The sequence below is a fragment of the Rousettus aegyptiacus genome, unplaced genomic scaffold (assembly GCF_014176215.1).
Source record: "Rousettus aegyptiacus isolate mRouAeg1 unplaced genomic scaffold, mRouAeg1.p scaffold_m13_p_9, whole genome shotgun sequence".
In the NCBI taxonomy this organism is placed as follows: Eukaryota; Metazoa; Chordata; class Mammalia; order Chiroptera; family Pteropodidae; genus Rousettus; species Rousettus aegyptiacus.
In genome coordinates this window covers 73,287,580-73,303,515 of record NW_023416312.1, presented here as the reverse complement: position 1 = coordinate 73,303,515, position 15,936 = coordinate 73,287,580, and the positions used below count along the sequence as shown (strand labels likewise).

The following is a 15,936-nucleotide window of genomic DNA, read 5'->3' as shown; positions in this document are numbered from 1 at the left end:
GGCAGAAATAATCCAAGCGTCAAGACTCCAGATGATGTCCCACTATCTATCTTAAGTGAGTGGGGAAGGGAGGCAAAAGAATCTAGAACTGAAGGCCATTTATCAAAACTGTGGGTTTAGGAGAGTGATTCTCAACTGGACGATTTTGCCCCACCCCCCAATGTTGCGGAGGTTAGGAAGAAGAGTTGGAGTCTGGAAATGCTTTTACTAACATGGATCAGGGAGAGGAGGAATGGCAAGGAATGGCAATGCTAGCGGCACCCACCCCTGTTTCCATGGCTTTTTATTCTCCCTCACAAAGCTAGCTTTGCAAAACATCATTAGTTACTATCAGGTTAGCAATTCCAAGACTCAACCTCAGGGCCACGACTGTGTTATCAGCTATTTCTTTTCCGGTAACTTTTTCCCATCCTCGTCCCTAGAGCAAGAAGTCCCAGAATAGGTCAGGCGTGTGCGCCCTCCCTGCTATGTGTCCTTGTGTGCAAGTCCACATGTGCTTCTGATGACCTTGTTGCTCCAAGCACCAGGCATCCCACCAGGACTGCAGGTGTTTCTCACAACATATCCCCCTTTTCTTTTTGCTGAATTTTATTCAGCATTACTGAGAACACAGTGGCCTGAGTCTTTCTTAGTCTTTGGCTTCTTGAGAATTTCTTCCAGACTAAACAAAGAAAAATAAGTAACAAACAAATTACAATCCAAGAAGCGATAGATGAGTCCAATAACCCATGAATTTGTGGAATAGGATGTCAGTCTTCAATTTGATCTCCTAACAATATAACTGCTTGCTGTAAATCTGCTACTTAACTTTGCAATACAGAGTCAATTTGTCTTTGAGAAGTCCATAATTGTTCAGCATCCCGATGCCAGTTTCTAACATAATCAGCAGTCTGTACAGATTGATGCAGAGCCACTCCAGCCGCTGCAGCAGCAGCAGTAAGAGCGATGATACCCACAACAGCAGTGATTAGCATGCCAAGGAATCTTGTAGCTCTTCTTTTAACATGGTCCATCAGCTGCTGCAATATCATAGTGGCAGGAAGTCCTGCCAGGGTCGAGACAATCTAATCAGCATCCATACTCCAGTTCTAGCTCTAAGAATATATAAGCTTTCATATGACTTGTTAAAAGGAATAGAAGAGTTAATACAAGTGTAAAAAGAACAATATTTACATGAAACATAATCTAACATTTCATTCTACTTCACCTTGCCCTTCATAATGATATAGGGGAGCCGAACACAGGCTCGAGCAAAGTGAGTAACATTCTCATGAAAGGTGATATGAGAAGAACTCCCAGATTGAACTATGAAACTGTTCCATGCATGCATGGGAAATAAAGCCGCTCCTAATTTCCAAATATGATTCTGTAGCCCGTGATGGGGTAGTTGAGGAGATGGGGGAAAAACCCTCCATCATGCCAGACGATTGTGTTATTACTAATTCTGTCTGAAAAAATACTTACTGAACCATTCTCTATCTTTTGGTTCCTCCGCAAATTTACTTTTCCTCCCTTTGCTCAGGCGAAGCCAGAAGGACTCCAATCAATGACTCTTCCATGGGAAGTATTAACTAAAACCCAAGCCTGTTCAGCTCGACACTGAGTCCACTAAACACAATGTTCGAGCGTCTGAACTTTCAGAGTGGCACACCATGGCAAATCTGGTGGAGAGGTGTCATCCACAGGTTCTGTAACATTTTTAAATCCTACCATACTTAACAAAAACAAGTGGCTTACCCCAGCATTCCGTTCAGAAGTCTGGAAAATTGTCAACCAGGCTTGAGCATCCAGCTGTAAACAGTGCTCTTCAGCTTCCATGTAAATTGGCATCCCTTCCGTTCCCACCGTATAGTTCTCAATCACTCTCCCTTCTTCAGGACTGAGAGGGCCTCTAGTGTCATAAGGCCCAGGTATCCAATTGGAATCATTAACATAAACTACCACTGAAGCGTCTCCTCATCCCACTGCCTTATTTAAAGGGGTTTGGGCACATACGCCCAATATGAATAATTTCCTCTCTCAGCTTGTACCCCACTTACCTGTGCTGTAATCAGGGCTGTCATTGCAAGGAACAGAGAAGTTGGAGTTATCTCCTGACCTGACTCACTGACAACCCACTGCTTCTCTCTGCTCCCAGAGCCTGACATTCTTGGCTGGGACCCAAAGCTTCTCTGTTCCTGTAGAGATAAAAGCAAAACCTCGGCCCCATTTCAGTACCTCAGCAGGCACCCAATCCCTTATTATATCCTTGTAGTATACTGGCTGCTGCAAAGGCTCACTGGCCTGTATCACCCAATGCCGATGAGCCACTGTGCTGCCTTGTTCATCTTGATTTAAAAAATTTAAAATATATAATGTTCTATTAAGCCTTTGTCTCGAGGTATTCCATATTCCCCCCATCGCTTGCACAGAGAACACAAAACAGAGAACACAAAACAGACACTCAGACAAGGACAATTAGTGGGGTGTAGGTGGATCCAGGGAAATTTGCCACCTACCACTTAGACAAGACTAAAGACAATAAACAGAACCTGACAACAGGGCACAGGAGGCGGCGTCCCGCAGCCTGGCCATGGTCCGGGAGATATGACTGCGTCCAGTCTCTCCACGGACCCCTGGTGACCAGTCAACAGAAACAGGGACAGAATGGTACCTTAAAAAACACTGAATTTTGTAATTTAGTCATTACTTTTCTCACCCCCAATACAAAATCATGTTATTTTCACTGCTGACTCCATGCTAAAATGTCCTAAGTTTTAGACTTATTAACCAATAAAAGAAAGAGGAAATCATTAATAGCTTTTAAATTTCGAGTTAGAGAAAGAACCTTTACCACACAATAATGAAACCTGAGCAATGCAAGTTTGTGACTACAAGAGTGTCTTTCAATAATACAATATTCAAAATTCCTTTTCTGCCAATGGTGTTAGTTCTCGAGGACTGTCTAATGCTGTAGGCCCTTCTAAAATAGAGAATAAGTTAGTTAAAGCATATGTGTAGATACTGAGGGAAGGACGAAGCCAATTAATATCTCCCAATAATTTTTGAAAATCGTTAAGAGTATTAAGAGCATCCCATCTAATTTCTATTTTCTGAGGAGTAATTTTCTATTACAAAATTTTATACCCTAAATATTGATAATGAACAGATTCATATGTAGCCGAGACAAAAAATTAGTGTAAATCTCCCCAGGACTCAGTATAATTTTAGTGAACGACTAAGGATGCTTCCCAGGTGGCTCCACTCGAGACCAAGCACTTAATACTATTAATTTCACTTGTAACAAGGTTTCTTCAGTCAAATGACATCACTGCTCAAGGGTAGTAAAGTTTCCTGTACCTGTCAGCTCTTCAAGAGTAGCCCCTGGAGGGTTTCGTGCTGCTTTTCTCCAAGCCACCTGTTGGGCTTCCTCTCTCTACCAGGTTTTCATTTGCAAATAAGGACCTGGTTCTAACACAGTTTTTATAATAGTTTCCCAATCCGACACCAAGACACCAACAATTGTCTTTCTGTGGCTATACTATTTAAAAATCCTGTCGCATAAGTGGACTGCATACCATATTGATTGATAGATTCCTTAAGTATTCTTAGGAATTTATGTTCCAATGGAGTATATTGCACATTGATACTCCCCTGAGGAAATTGAATACCGGGGTTGGGAGGGTTGGGTCCCAGCCTGTCTCACTATAGGGAACCCCATCAGCTGAGGAATAGCTGTCTGTCTAGGAAGATTTTCTCGACAACTCTCTTCATTATTTCCTTAGTCAAATCAGGTGAAAGGGGAAAAGTAAATGTAACAGGACCAGTAACTGAAGGCTCGGCCCCAAATAAAGTATTTACAGGTGGTGCAGAGGGCTTTCTAGGTTCTTGAAAATATCCTCTAGTTGGCCCTAATTGCAGCTGCTTTAACCTCTGCCAAAAGAACCTGATATGACTCTTTACTAGGAGGAATACGGCCTGCACATTTCTCTTTAGATGAGGATTCAGTAGATTCCTCTCGTTCATTATCAGACTCTGTTTTTATAGGATTTTTATAAACAAGTTCAGTTTCTACTTGGCGTGTTGCCAAGTCAGTTACAGTGCCCTCAGAGTCAGACTGCAGAGGCTGTAAAGCCTGAGAAATTAAAGTGCATAAAGACCAAACAGAAACAGGGATGGGATCCCTCTGTTGATGAGTTCTCCGCAAAGATCTTATGACTTGTTTCCACACTTTAGCGTTCAACTGAGATTTTCCTTCTGGCTTGAACCAGTAGCAATGTCTACTTATATACAAAAACAATTCATGAAATTGACTTTTCTTCACTTCTACTCTTGAAGAAGACAATAAGTGTCGCAAAAACTTAATGTACTGGGTCTCTACCTTTGACGGATAATTATCCATGCTAAAACTGTGTGCTAAAAAACTATGCCGAAAGCGCCACTTAACTCTGAGCGGACTTGCCCCTTTCGGTTTCCAGTGTTGTCTGGAAATGTGCTAAAAACTATGCCGAAGATATCGCTTACTCTGAGCGGACTTACCCCTTTCGGTTTCCAGTGTAGTTCTGCACCCTCTTCTTTGCACCCCATGTTGGGTGCCAATTGTTGCGGAGACGGTTAGGAAGAAAAGTTGGAGTCTGGAAATGCTTTTACTAACATGGATCAGGGAGAGGAGGAATGGCAAGGAATGGCAATGCTAGCAGCACCCACCCCTGTTTCCATGGCTTTTTATTCTCCCTCACAAAGCTGGCTTTGCAAAACATCATTAGTTACTATCAGGTTAGCAATTATAAACTACAGCCAATTCCCAGACTCAACCTCAGGGCCACGACTGTGTTATCAGCTATTTCTTTTCCGGTAACTTTTTCCCATCCTCGTCCCTAGAGCAAGAAGTCCCAGAATAGGTCAGGCGTGTGCGCCCTCCCTGCTATGTGTCCTTGTGTGCAAGTCCACATGTGCTTCTGATGACCTTGTTGCTCCAAGCACCAGGCATCCCACCAGGACTGCAGGTGTTCCTCACAACACCCCAAGAACATTTGCTAAAGTCTGGAGACTATTTTGATTGTTACATGGCAGTGTGGAGAGGGGGATAGGCCATTGGCATCTAGTGGGTAGAGGGCAGGGATCCTGCTAAACATCCTTTAGTGCACAGTTCAGACTCACTCCACCCCCTAACAATTATCCAGCCCCAAATGTCAATATTGCAAGGTGGAGAAAACCTGGATTAGAGAGGAATGAGAGATGGGGTTCAGAACTGCTCCAGTGGTGAAGAATTATGAAATTGCTTATCTGTCAAAATGGCCTGAATGACATTATTGACTCCTGCGCCTTTGCTCCACGAATCAATTGAAGAACTCTGAAAATATGTGATGGGTCATTGGTTTCACTATTTCTGAAAAATTAGTAGCTGAAGACCCCCTAGTAAGAATTCTGATTCATAGGCTGTTTAAAGATAAGTTATTTTCAAGTAAAACAGTAACTTAAACTAATGCCAAACAGGATGTAACCAAGTAGAGCTTCTTTCCCTCAACCTCTGTTAATAAATAGATAAGGTAAAGTAATTAGCACATAATTAGCATGCAAATGATGCTGCTTCTAAACCAGTTTTAGTCTGGCTCCAGACTTTTTTATTCAAGTGATTAACTTTCATGGCTTATTCTTTTTTTATAGTTGGGGAAAAGTTAAACTTCAGCTGCCTATGCTCTTTACGTATTGCGAATTATGGCTCTTTCCTTTAAAGAGATTTTGCTGTTTTAAAGAGGTCCAACCAAGGCACCATTTTAATGTTAAGTGAAGAGTTTAAAACTAAGATCAAATGTAGGAAATAACTATATGTATGTGAGATACTCTTATATCTGTTTACATATTTCTATCACACACACACACACACACACACACACACTCAGCAGTGAGGCAGAGAGGAATAATGCAAACTATACGAAATCCTGGCCGACTCAAGAAGATGGTAGAAAGTACTTATGGAATTTGGGCTTGTGTTCTGTGATGTTGGGAGGGTTTAAGGGAGCCAGAGTTTGCTCTAGATTGGATGCTGTCAGGAAGCAGAGCCAATTCTGTGACTGCGTATTGCAATAAATCTTATCTAGAAGGAGGGCAGATTAGAGCAAGGCCGAAGCTACAATTGGTAAAGAAGCAGCAGCTACTCATATTAGCCAGTAGAGGAAGATGTTTGGTCATTTTTGTGGTTTGGACAATTTATGTTTTGTCCAGGTTCAGACATATTTAAGGAGTGATCTTATTTTTGCCTTGGTCTATCACTGTCACAGAGTGGCCTTGTCTGATGTCACTGTGAAATTATTTATATTCAACAGAACACCAAGGCCCAACTGTGAGGGCAAGAGCCAGCTGCTAGACACACCAAGGCCTAACTGATAGTGCCAGGCCAGCTCTTATATTATTGTACTATATTACAATATCTTGTATGGCACATATGTACTATATATGTACTATATCATCTATGTGTATATGCGTGCGTGTATTTACACATCCATATTCCCCTAACCCAGAGCCAACTACTATTAACTTAGTGTTCTTCCTTTGAGTCATTTCTTCAGTGGCCAAGTTTTCATTTATGGTTTTTCTTTGCATAAAGAATTTAAGTCTGCTACATGGCTACATTTAGAAACACTGATTTTCCCCTCTGAGACATCCACAAAGTTAGTACCTTCACTAGCACACCATCCCATCACCACCATTTAGCCCTGCCCTCAACCCAGCATGGTTTTTCTTTATTCCAAGTTGCCCACCTCTTTTGGCAGAGGTTAAAGCAGCTGCAATTAGCTTATTGTTGTTTCATGGGGAGAGATCTGTGGATGTCTCTTACTCTGCCATGATTTGACATCTGGTTTTAATAGCTTCATTTCATCAAACACTTTCTACATGCCAGGCACCATATTTTGTGTGCTTTTTTCTTTTTAAATTAAAAAAATGAAGTAAGTATGAGTTCACAAGAAGTTGTATCATAAAGAGAGTTCCTATGTATTCCTTATCCAATTTTCCCCGTTGGTTAGCTCTTATGTTAGTATAGTACAATATGGAAATTATTTAACTGACACTGGTACAATGTGTATATGTAATCATATGTCATTTTATCACATGTGTAACTACCACCACAATCAAGATACAAAACTATTCCATCAGGCTACCACTAGTCACATCCACTCACCCCCACCCCTCACCCATATTCCATGTAAACTACTAATATGTTCTCCATCTCCACAATTTTGTCACTTCAAGAATGTTATACACATAGACTCATTCAGTATGCAACTTTTAGAGATTTTTTTTCACTCAGTATAATGCCTTTGATATCTATCCAAGTCACTGCATGTACCAATTTCATTTAAAGAGAGTGCTTTTGGTATGTCTAAGAACTCTATCAAGCCTTAGGTTCTGAAGATTTTTATCCTATGTGTTCTCACCTCTGACTCTAGAGAATGAGAACAATTCTTCATTTCCCTGAAGCTCCATGGCCAATCCACTACAATGTCCTGTTGAGTCCACTTCCTAAATGTGTATGGACTCTGTCCACTGCTCTCTATCTTCACCATGTCCCATTAATCGAGGCTTCTGTCATCATCTCCCACCTGGCAGCTTTCCAACTGTCTCCGCATTTCCATTCTTGGCTGCTCCCCAAAGTCAAAGGAAACCTGATTCTGTCTCCTGCCAGAAGCCCTTTAGTGGCTCCCCCAATTCTTTTCATGGCCTATGAGGCCCCATCTGTCTGGTCCCTCCTTGTTTATCTCCTAGAACTCATACTGAGTCTCTCTCTTTTAACTTCACTCAGCCCCAAAGCCTGGCCTGCTTTTTGTTCTTTGAAAGTAACATACCATCTGGCCTCTGGGCTTTCAGTTCCCCTGTCCTCTGGAAGATAGCACTTCTTCCTCTCCCTCCTCCCCACCAAGCCAAATCTTGCTCATCCTTCAGGTTTCAGCTTTAAATGTCACCTCCTTCAGGAAAGCCTTCCTTGACCCCTCCATTGATTGAGGGACTCCTTTTTATAGTCTCTTGCAAAGCATTTAGTACAACTTTAATTAATTAGTTATTCATGAAATTAATTAAATCTTTGTCACTTCTACTGATTAGATTCTAAGATCCCCAAGAGGCAGTGGCTATCTAGTTCACCCTTGAATCTCCAGCTCCCAGAAAAACGTCAGCTCTTAGTGGCTGCTCAGTAGATTCTTCTTGAGTGCATGAATGAAGGAAAGTAGAAAAAACTGGTTTTAAGTTACTGTGACTTTAAAAGACAGGGAAGAACTTAATGGAGCTATTGGGAGTAAGGGATTAAAGAATGACACACTGACTGAACAGCTGGATGTTCCAGAAGCCTCGCTGCAAACTTGCTCCCCTCTTTCTTCCCTCTTAAAACTTTCCTTTATGGGTAAGAGGCCCTGTGAAGGGAAAAGGTTTTTATGAGGTGCTAGGGACCCGTTTTTGAGTCTTACATGTCTGCAAAACATTGGCAGTTTCTTCGAGACAGATTTTAGGTTTGGCAGCACTAACTGGAAAGCATCTGTGGATCTTTAAGCAGTGCGGAGAGGCCTCACAGTAATGAAGGCCTCTTTTAACTACCCTATCTAAAGGACCACCCCATCCCATGCCCCACCCTTCCTATTTCTTCTCCATTGGGCTGTAAACTCCAGAAGGGCAGAAAGCTCGCCCTGTTCACAACTGTATCTCCAGTGTCCAGCATATAATAAGTACCTCATATTTAATAAGTGAAGGAATGGTCAATGAGTGAATGAATGAATGAACAAATGCACGGTTAGGTGACTTGATGAAAGTCTCATGAGTTGCTTGGAAGTCAAAATTGACTGGCCTGAGCATGTGGTCTTATCCTCATATCTCTTGTCTCTTGTCCTCCTGAGAGCTCTGTCCTCTCATGCTAGATTGGGAGCAACCCGAGGGTAAGATACAGAATAGGGCCAGACACAAGGAGGTACTCAGTAAGTATATGCTGACTGACTTGCTGACTGCTCAAGAGTTCCCCCTGCAATCTCTCCCCCATTCAAACTTTCTTGGCCTCAAAGCTGCTCTCTGCTTTCCAAGTTGGCAACCTACAACTGGATGAACTAATTCAAGCGAATGGCTTCCAGTACTCCCCCTCTGAGCAGCATGTGCATTCTCACATTTCATTCTTATGAGAAACCTGGTGGGGGTAGCTTTGCAGAGATGGGGTCTTTGGGAGAAAACATCCAGACCCTGGGTGGAGAGGAGGGGAGCTGTTATCACCTTCTCAGTCTGCCTTCCGGGAAGTCCCTGACTTGGTTCTCTTCTGTCTCTGAGTGAGCCTCCGAGTACACTCTGGGCCTTTGGGATGGGTAAGAAGAAAAACCCTCCACGCTCCACCTCCAGCTGAGGAGAGATTGGAAGAGGTGCCAGGGAAGGCCCTGGAATGCCATCTGTGAGAGGCACTGGGAAAGACCCAAACCCAAACTGGTTTCTCTAAATAGGTCACTGAAAGCTCAGAGCTGGAAAGGAGGGAATCCATTTCCCAAGGCAGCATCCCACGGAGACCAGACCTGCTGTGATAGTAGCTCCTTCAGATAGGAAGTTGTGTGGCAATGCATGGTGAGGCCTGGTCATAATTCCCTCAAGAGAAGCTCCAGATTAGAGAGCTGTATTTTCTTTGTCTGAGCTTTTCAATACCCTCCATGTTATGGAAATGTCTGGCCCATGAGTCTGGCCCGGCAGTGCCACTGACTCATTTGCTGTGTGAACCTTGGGCAGGTCTCAGCCCTGGGTTTGCAAATATAGACTGGGCATACTCTCTGCTATGTCTGCCTCAGGAGGGCGGTAGAGTAGCAAAGGTGATAATGAAGAGGAAAGTTCTTGTCAGATTAAGATGCTTTTCTTTTCTTCAGTCTCCTCTGGTCCCTCAAACTAGTTGCTGACCTGTTCCATGGACCCCAGCTCTCCATCCCATGATGTCTCTGAGTGGTGTTGTCCCCAAGCCAGGAGCTGTCTACATGGGATGCTGCTACAAAGGGCTCTTTGAAGCTTCACTGAGCAAAGACCTCTGTCTTTCTGGGGACTGAAACTTCTTTTCTCCCATTAGAGCCAACCCCTGGTTTTAAGCATTCTGCTATTATTAGCATCAACAAGCACTTTCTAAGCACCTCCTAGGGCAGGGACTTGGACTAAGTCATAGAGATACATGAAGGCCTAGGACACAGTCCCTTCCTTCAACTGAAGTAATAAGGACAGGAAAGGAGGATGAGAAGGAAGACCTTTCCTTTGTGTATTGCTTTACAATTTACCAAGTTTTACCACATTTTCATTTAATTTTCAATTTTTTTATAGGTGACAAAATGGAATCTCAGAGAGGCTAAGCAATTTGTTGAAGGTCACAAAGCAGATTAAGACCAGAGCCTCGAGGTATCCTTTTAAATTCAAGGTACATTCTTCCATAAAATGTTGCCCTTGCATGATCTCCAGGAAGCCCTGTCGAGATATAAGTGGCAGGCAGGGATAATATCAGTGCCTTGACTGTCCCACTAACACCTCAGAATGGATTACTACAGCAGGGCCCAAGAGAAAGGGATAAACAGAGGCACAGAAAGGACTTTCCTTTTTTAATTCAGCTTTTTTATTTTGAGATAGGTTTATATGCAATTGCTAAAAAATAATACAGAGAAATCCCATGTACCCTTTTCTCTGTTTCTCTCAATGGTAATAGCTTGCAAAACGACAGCACACTATCACAACCAGGGTTTTGACATCAATACAATCAAGATAGAGAACATTTTCATCTCTACAAGGACCCCTCATGCTGCCCTTTTATAGCCACACCCACTTCTCTCACCCCAATCCCCTCCTCAACTCCTGGCAACTACTAATCTGTTCTCGATTTCTATAATTCTGTCATTTCGAGAATGTTATCTGAATAAAGTTATATAGTTTGTAACCTTTTGGGATTAGATTTTTTTCACTCAGCACAATTCTCTGGAGATTCACCTATGTTGTTGCATGTATCAAGACAGTTCTTTTCATTGCTGAGTGGTCTTCTATCCCATGGATGTATCAGTTTGCTTAACCATTCACCTGTTGAAGGACATCTGGGCCAATTCCAGTTTTTGTTATTATGAATAAAGCTGCTATGAACATTCATGTACAGGTGTTTCTGTGAACATAACTTCATTTCTCTGGGAAAGACACCAAAGAGTATAATTGCTGGATCTCATTGTAGTTACATGTTTACCCTTTTTAAGAAACTGCCAAACTACTTTCCAGAGTGGCTGTACCATTTTATATCCTCACTGGTAACTTATAAATGATTCAGTTTTTCTAAATCCTCACCAGCATTTGATGGTGTTGCTATGTTTTTTTGTTGTTTGTTTTAACCTTTCTAATAGGTATCTCATTGTGGTTTTAGTTTTCATCTCCCTAACAGCTAGTGATATTGAACATATTTTCATGTACTTATTGGACATCTGTATATCCTCTTTGGTGAAGTGTCTGTTCATGTCATTTGGCCATTTTCTGTTTGTTTTTCTGTGGTTGAGTTTGAGAGTTCTTGTTATGTTCTAAATACTAATCTGATGCTAAACATCTGGTTTGCAAACATCTCCCAGTTTGTAGCTTGTCTCTTCACCCTCTTAACTGGGTATTTCACAGAGCAAAAGTTTTTGCTTCAATGAAGTCCATTTTATCATTTTTTCCTTTTATGATTATACTTTTGGTGTCAAGTCTAAGAATTTTTTCTAGCACTAGATCCTGAAGATTTTCTCCTGTGGTTTTCTTTTCAAAGTTTTTTTAGTTTTACATTTAAATCCATTATTTATTTTGAGTCGTCGTTGTTGTTGTTATTATTGTTGTTGTTGTTATTATTATTTTGTCTATAAATGCTTACTTGTTCCAGCACTATTTGCCTCTTTGTCAACAATCAGTTGGGGATATTTGTGTGGGTCTAGTTTTGGGTCCTCGGTTTTGTTCATTAATCCATGTGTCTATATCTCTGTCAATACTACATTGTCTTGATTGGTGTAGTTATACAGTAAGTCCTGAAATCAGATAGACTAATTCCTCCCACTTATTTTTTAAAGTGTTTTAAATATTCTAGTTTTTCTGCCTTTCCTTATACATTTTAAAATAAGCTTGTTGAGGTTTTGCATTAAACCTATACATGAATTTGGGGGGAATTGCCATCCCTTCTACATTCAGTCTTCTCCTCCATGAACACCCATATGTCTCTCCATTTATTTAGACCTTTGACTTCTTTCATCAGCATTTTGTAGTTTTTCAGCAAACAAGTGCTATATATATTTTGTTAGATTTATATTTAAGTATTTTAATTTTATGAATGATTATAAATGATATTATATTTTTTAAATTTTTGTGTCTGTATATTTATTGCTACTATACAGAAATATAATTGATTTTTCTATGTTGATCTTACATCCTGTGGCCTTGCTGAACTCACTTATTAGTTCTAAGAGATTTTTTTTTGTAGCTTGCTTGTGATTTTCTGTTTAGACAATCGTGTCATTGGCAACAGGGGCAGTTTTATTTCTTCCTTTTATCTCTGTATGCCTTCCCATGTGGCAGAACCTCATGACTACTGGGCAGGAGTAAAATTCCTCATTTTCCACTAGGGAACCTCTTATGGCCTCATGAGGGTAGACGTGTGTGCTCCTTCCTAGGCCTTTGCTGACTTTAGTGGGGGTGGGGCCACATTCTTTCTGTGGTGTCTGGCTGATGCAGAGCAGTTATTTAATTTTTTTTCTATTTGTACCTTCCTCCTTTTGACTAGGGAGAGCAGGCTTTGGTTGGGGCTTTTTTTGTGACTGTGTCTCTTGTCCTTTCTTGGTTGTTTGCTTCTTCCAAAGTCTGAGATATATGAGGCAAAAAGAAAACCCAGGAAACTCACCACCGTTATTGTTCCTCATGTCCTAAGGTCACTAGTCTGTTTTCTTCTCTCCACCTCTGAGTCATCTCCTCTTTCTCCTCCTCGCCCTCCTTTTTCTTCTCTTTAGTATACATTATCCACAATTCTTATTTATACTTAGTGGGGAAATGGGGGAATGTACTTCTACTCCATCTTCCAAGAAGTAAGTAGAAGTCTCCACAGGAAGATTTCATTTGGCGAAAAAGGTGGGAGTGAGAGAAGAAATCTGGAATGTAGATTTTACAACCTCCACCTAAATATGGCCTCTGGACAAGGTATCACCATGGGGTCCAGGTTAAAGTAATTCTAAAGGTCTGACCGCCTGAGGCGAACGGTGCTGAAAGGGATGCTTAAAGGGGCAGGTGGGAGGTCCCCAAACATGGCTCAGATCCTAGTTACCCAACTGGATCCTGCTGAGACTTCAGAAGACTTGGGCAGGTGCCATAACGGCTTAGGCCAGGATTCCTGAATGAATCAGCCAGACTCTCAGCAGCCTGTAGGTGGCACCTGGCATCAAGGAATTAAGATGTGGCTCTTTCAGAGAGCCCAGTAGCTATGGCCACAGCTAGTTTGTTGCAAGTGTGAGCTCTTCTGATTCAACTAGTTCTCATTCATCTAAGCCCCTCAGTAAGACTGAGCCCTACCTCAAAACTCAGAGATACCCTGGACATAGCTGCTCAGAAAGTAGGAGGTTTTCACAAAGCATTCTTGGGTAAATAGTGGGAGGAAACAGCTTTTTATATCAGTTTTTATGAAGATTTGTTTGAGAAAATTCTGGTTCATTGAAAATTAACTCATTGAGCATCAAGAGCTTTTTATTTATTCGCCAGATATCATTGTGTACCAGACACAATTCTAGGTACCATGGATACAAAATAGACAAAAATCTCTTTTCCCAAGGAACTTTATAGTAGAATTATTGTTCAAAATCTTTCCCTTCTTAGTGAACAATGTTTAGCACAGGTCTGCAGACTGGAGTGATATTGCAGGCCTTGGGGTCAGGGTTCTGAATGACAGTGTAGTTTGGAAGTTCTCAACTGGGCCCATAACTCAGAATCTCAGGGTCAGGGGGTGTGCTTATTTAAAATACAGCCTCTTGACCTTTATCTAAGATCTACTGAAAATGATTCTCTGGGCCTTCTGCCTGTCTGTCTTTCTGCCCTTGAGTGAACCAAGCACTTTTTTTACCCCAACAAGGTTTCTGCATTTGTTCTTCCTTCTGATATAAGAACTTTTCCATGCCTGGATACTTCCCCTCACTCAAGCCTCAGTCAAATGTCACTTTCTCTGAGAGGTCTGCCCGGATCACCCTCTCTAAAATCACAACCCCACCCCGGTGTTTCCATATTGCATCCATATTGTCTACTTTATAGCACTACTGGATATTTACAATTACCTTCTCTTTTCCTTGCCTGTCTTGTCCATTAAATTGCAAGCTTCCTGTGGGCAGAGACTCTGTCTTGTTCATTATTGGATTCCTAGGGCCTACAGTAGTGCCAGACACATAGTAAGTGTTCCCTGTGTAGTTGACTCTTCGGTTGAGTGACTGCAGGCAAGCTTGGCACTCTACCAGTTAAACAAGGGCCCCAGGTGAGTCTGGTGCCCACCAGAGTGTCACAACCAATAGCTAAGAACCAGAGATAGAGAAGTAGGAGACTGGGCTGAATGTGGATGTGCTCAAAATGTTCCCCACTTCAAAATTTTCCCCACTATCTTGCGATTTTGATTCATTTCTCTATAAGAGGCTGAGGCAAGCCAGGAGAAATGGCTGGTTATTTGAAGTAGCTGGTTAAGAGTTTTAATTCATCAAGGTTCAGGCATGGCTCCAAGAGAATTGAAATATTTTTATAATTTAGTCTGAGAGTTTATTACGGCACATCTATGCTTTTTCAACCCATTTCCAACTTATACTCACCACAAAAAAACAGTCTTATCTCCCTGTGTGCACTGTATAGCAATAGAGATTTGGGAGGCAGAGTGAAGCCGATCTAGAATTGTTGTTTTTTAAAATCATTGCAGTGATTTGCAAAGTATAAGATTCCAGGTGCCTAAGATAAAATTGACTTTGCTGCATTTCTTGCTCAGCTCTGTGCTCACCCTCATGACACCCGCGTTTATAGCTGGATCTAAGTTGCCCAGAGGAACCAGCTGTTTTGCTGACATGTGGGTTCCTGGTTCTTCCCTACAGAGTGGCTATTGCTTTGGCATCTGGTATCAGGCTAGAGGTAGAGAGGTAGGAATATGAAAAAGGATCCAAAGTCATTTGAGTGCATGGCAGGTGGTAAGTTGGTGGCAGAGTGGCTCCTCAGGGAATCACTTAAATGGAAGAGCCCTGCTTGCTCCTGTAGTAGTCAAATGGCTGGCTGAGTGCTGAGTGTAACCCAGAGTGCATATGCCACTATTTCCTATTTGAGTTTTCTCAGAACCAAGTCTTATCAGCAAAGACAGCAAGAACTAGGCCCGGAAACCTTGGGTCTTGGGCAGAACGATGGGACCAGTGTCACACAGAAGGGTTATTGTTGGAGAGATATTAGTAGGCTCTTTGGGCTCTGAGCCACACACAATTTGCCATCTGTCGACTGCTGCTCACTGACCCCAAAGCCTGTGGCTCTTTGCAGATGTGGTCTCCAGGGTATCAGAGGAATATGGCTGTGACCATTGGCAGTGGGGCTTGTTTTGTTGTGTAGTTGCACTCGCTCTGAGCTTGCTAGTTAGTCTTTCCTTATGGTTCTTGTTACATCCATCACAGAAAGTTTTGTTTTAATTTTTAAAATTCATCCAAGAGACACTCAAGATTCTATTTAGGGAAAATCAAATGCTTCACGTTGCTTAGTTCCTAGGACTTGTGGTGGCTTCTTTTGGTCCTGTTTGTCAAGTCGGCATCCTTCTTGAGTAGCACTTACAAAAAATAAAAATAAGAAGCAGGGTGTATGCTTAAGAGCAGATCATAGGGCTTCCTCACAGTGTTAGAGACTGGCTGAACTTCAGAGAGAATCCTTACGTGAACTGGTTAAAAATACCTTCATGTCCTTCTTTATAAAAAAATTATTTAAAGA

General features: G+C 41.8%; 1 pseudogene; it reads right to left on the bottom strand.

Annotated features, from left to right (window-relative positions):
• Positions 1-264: 264 nt before the first annotated feature.
• On the bottom strand, positions 265-4,662 carry LOC118607869 (annotated as a pseudogene).
• Positions 4,663-15,936: the final 11,274 nt, after the last annotated feature.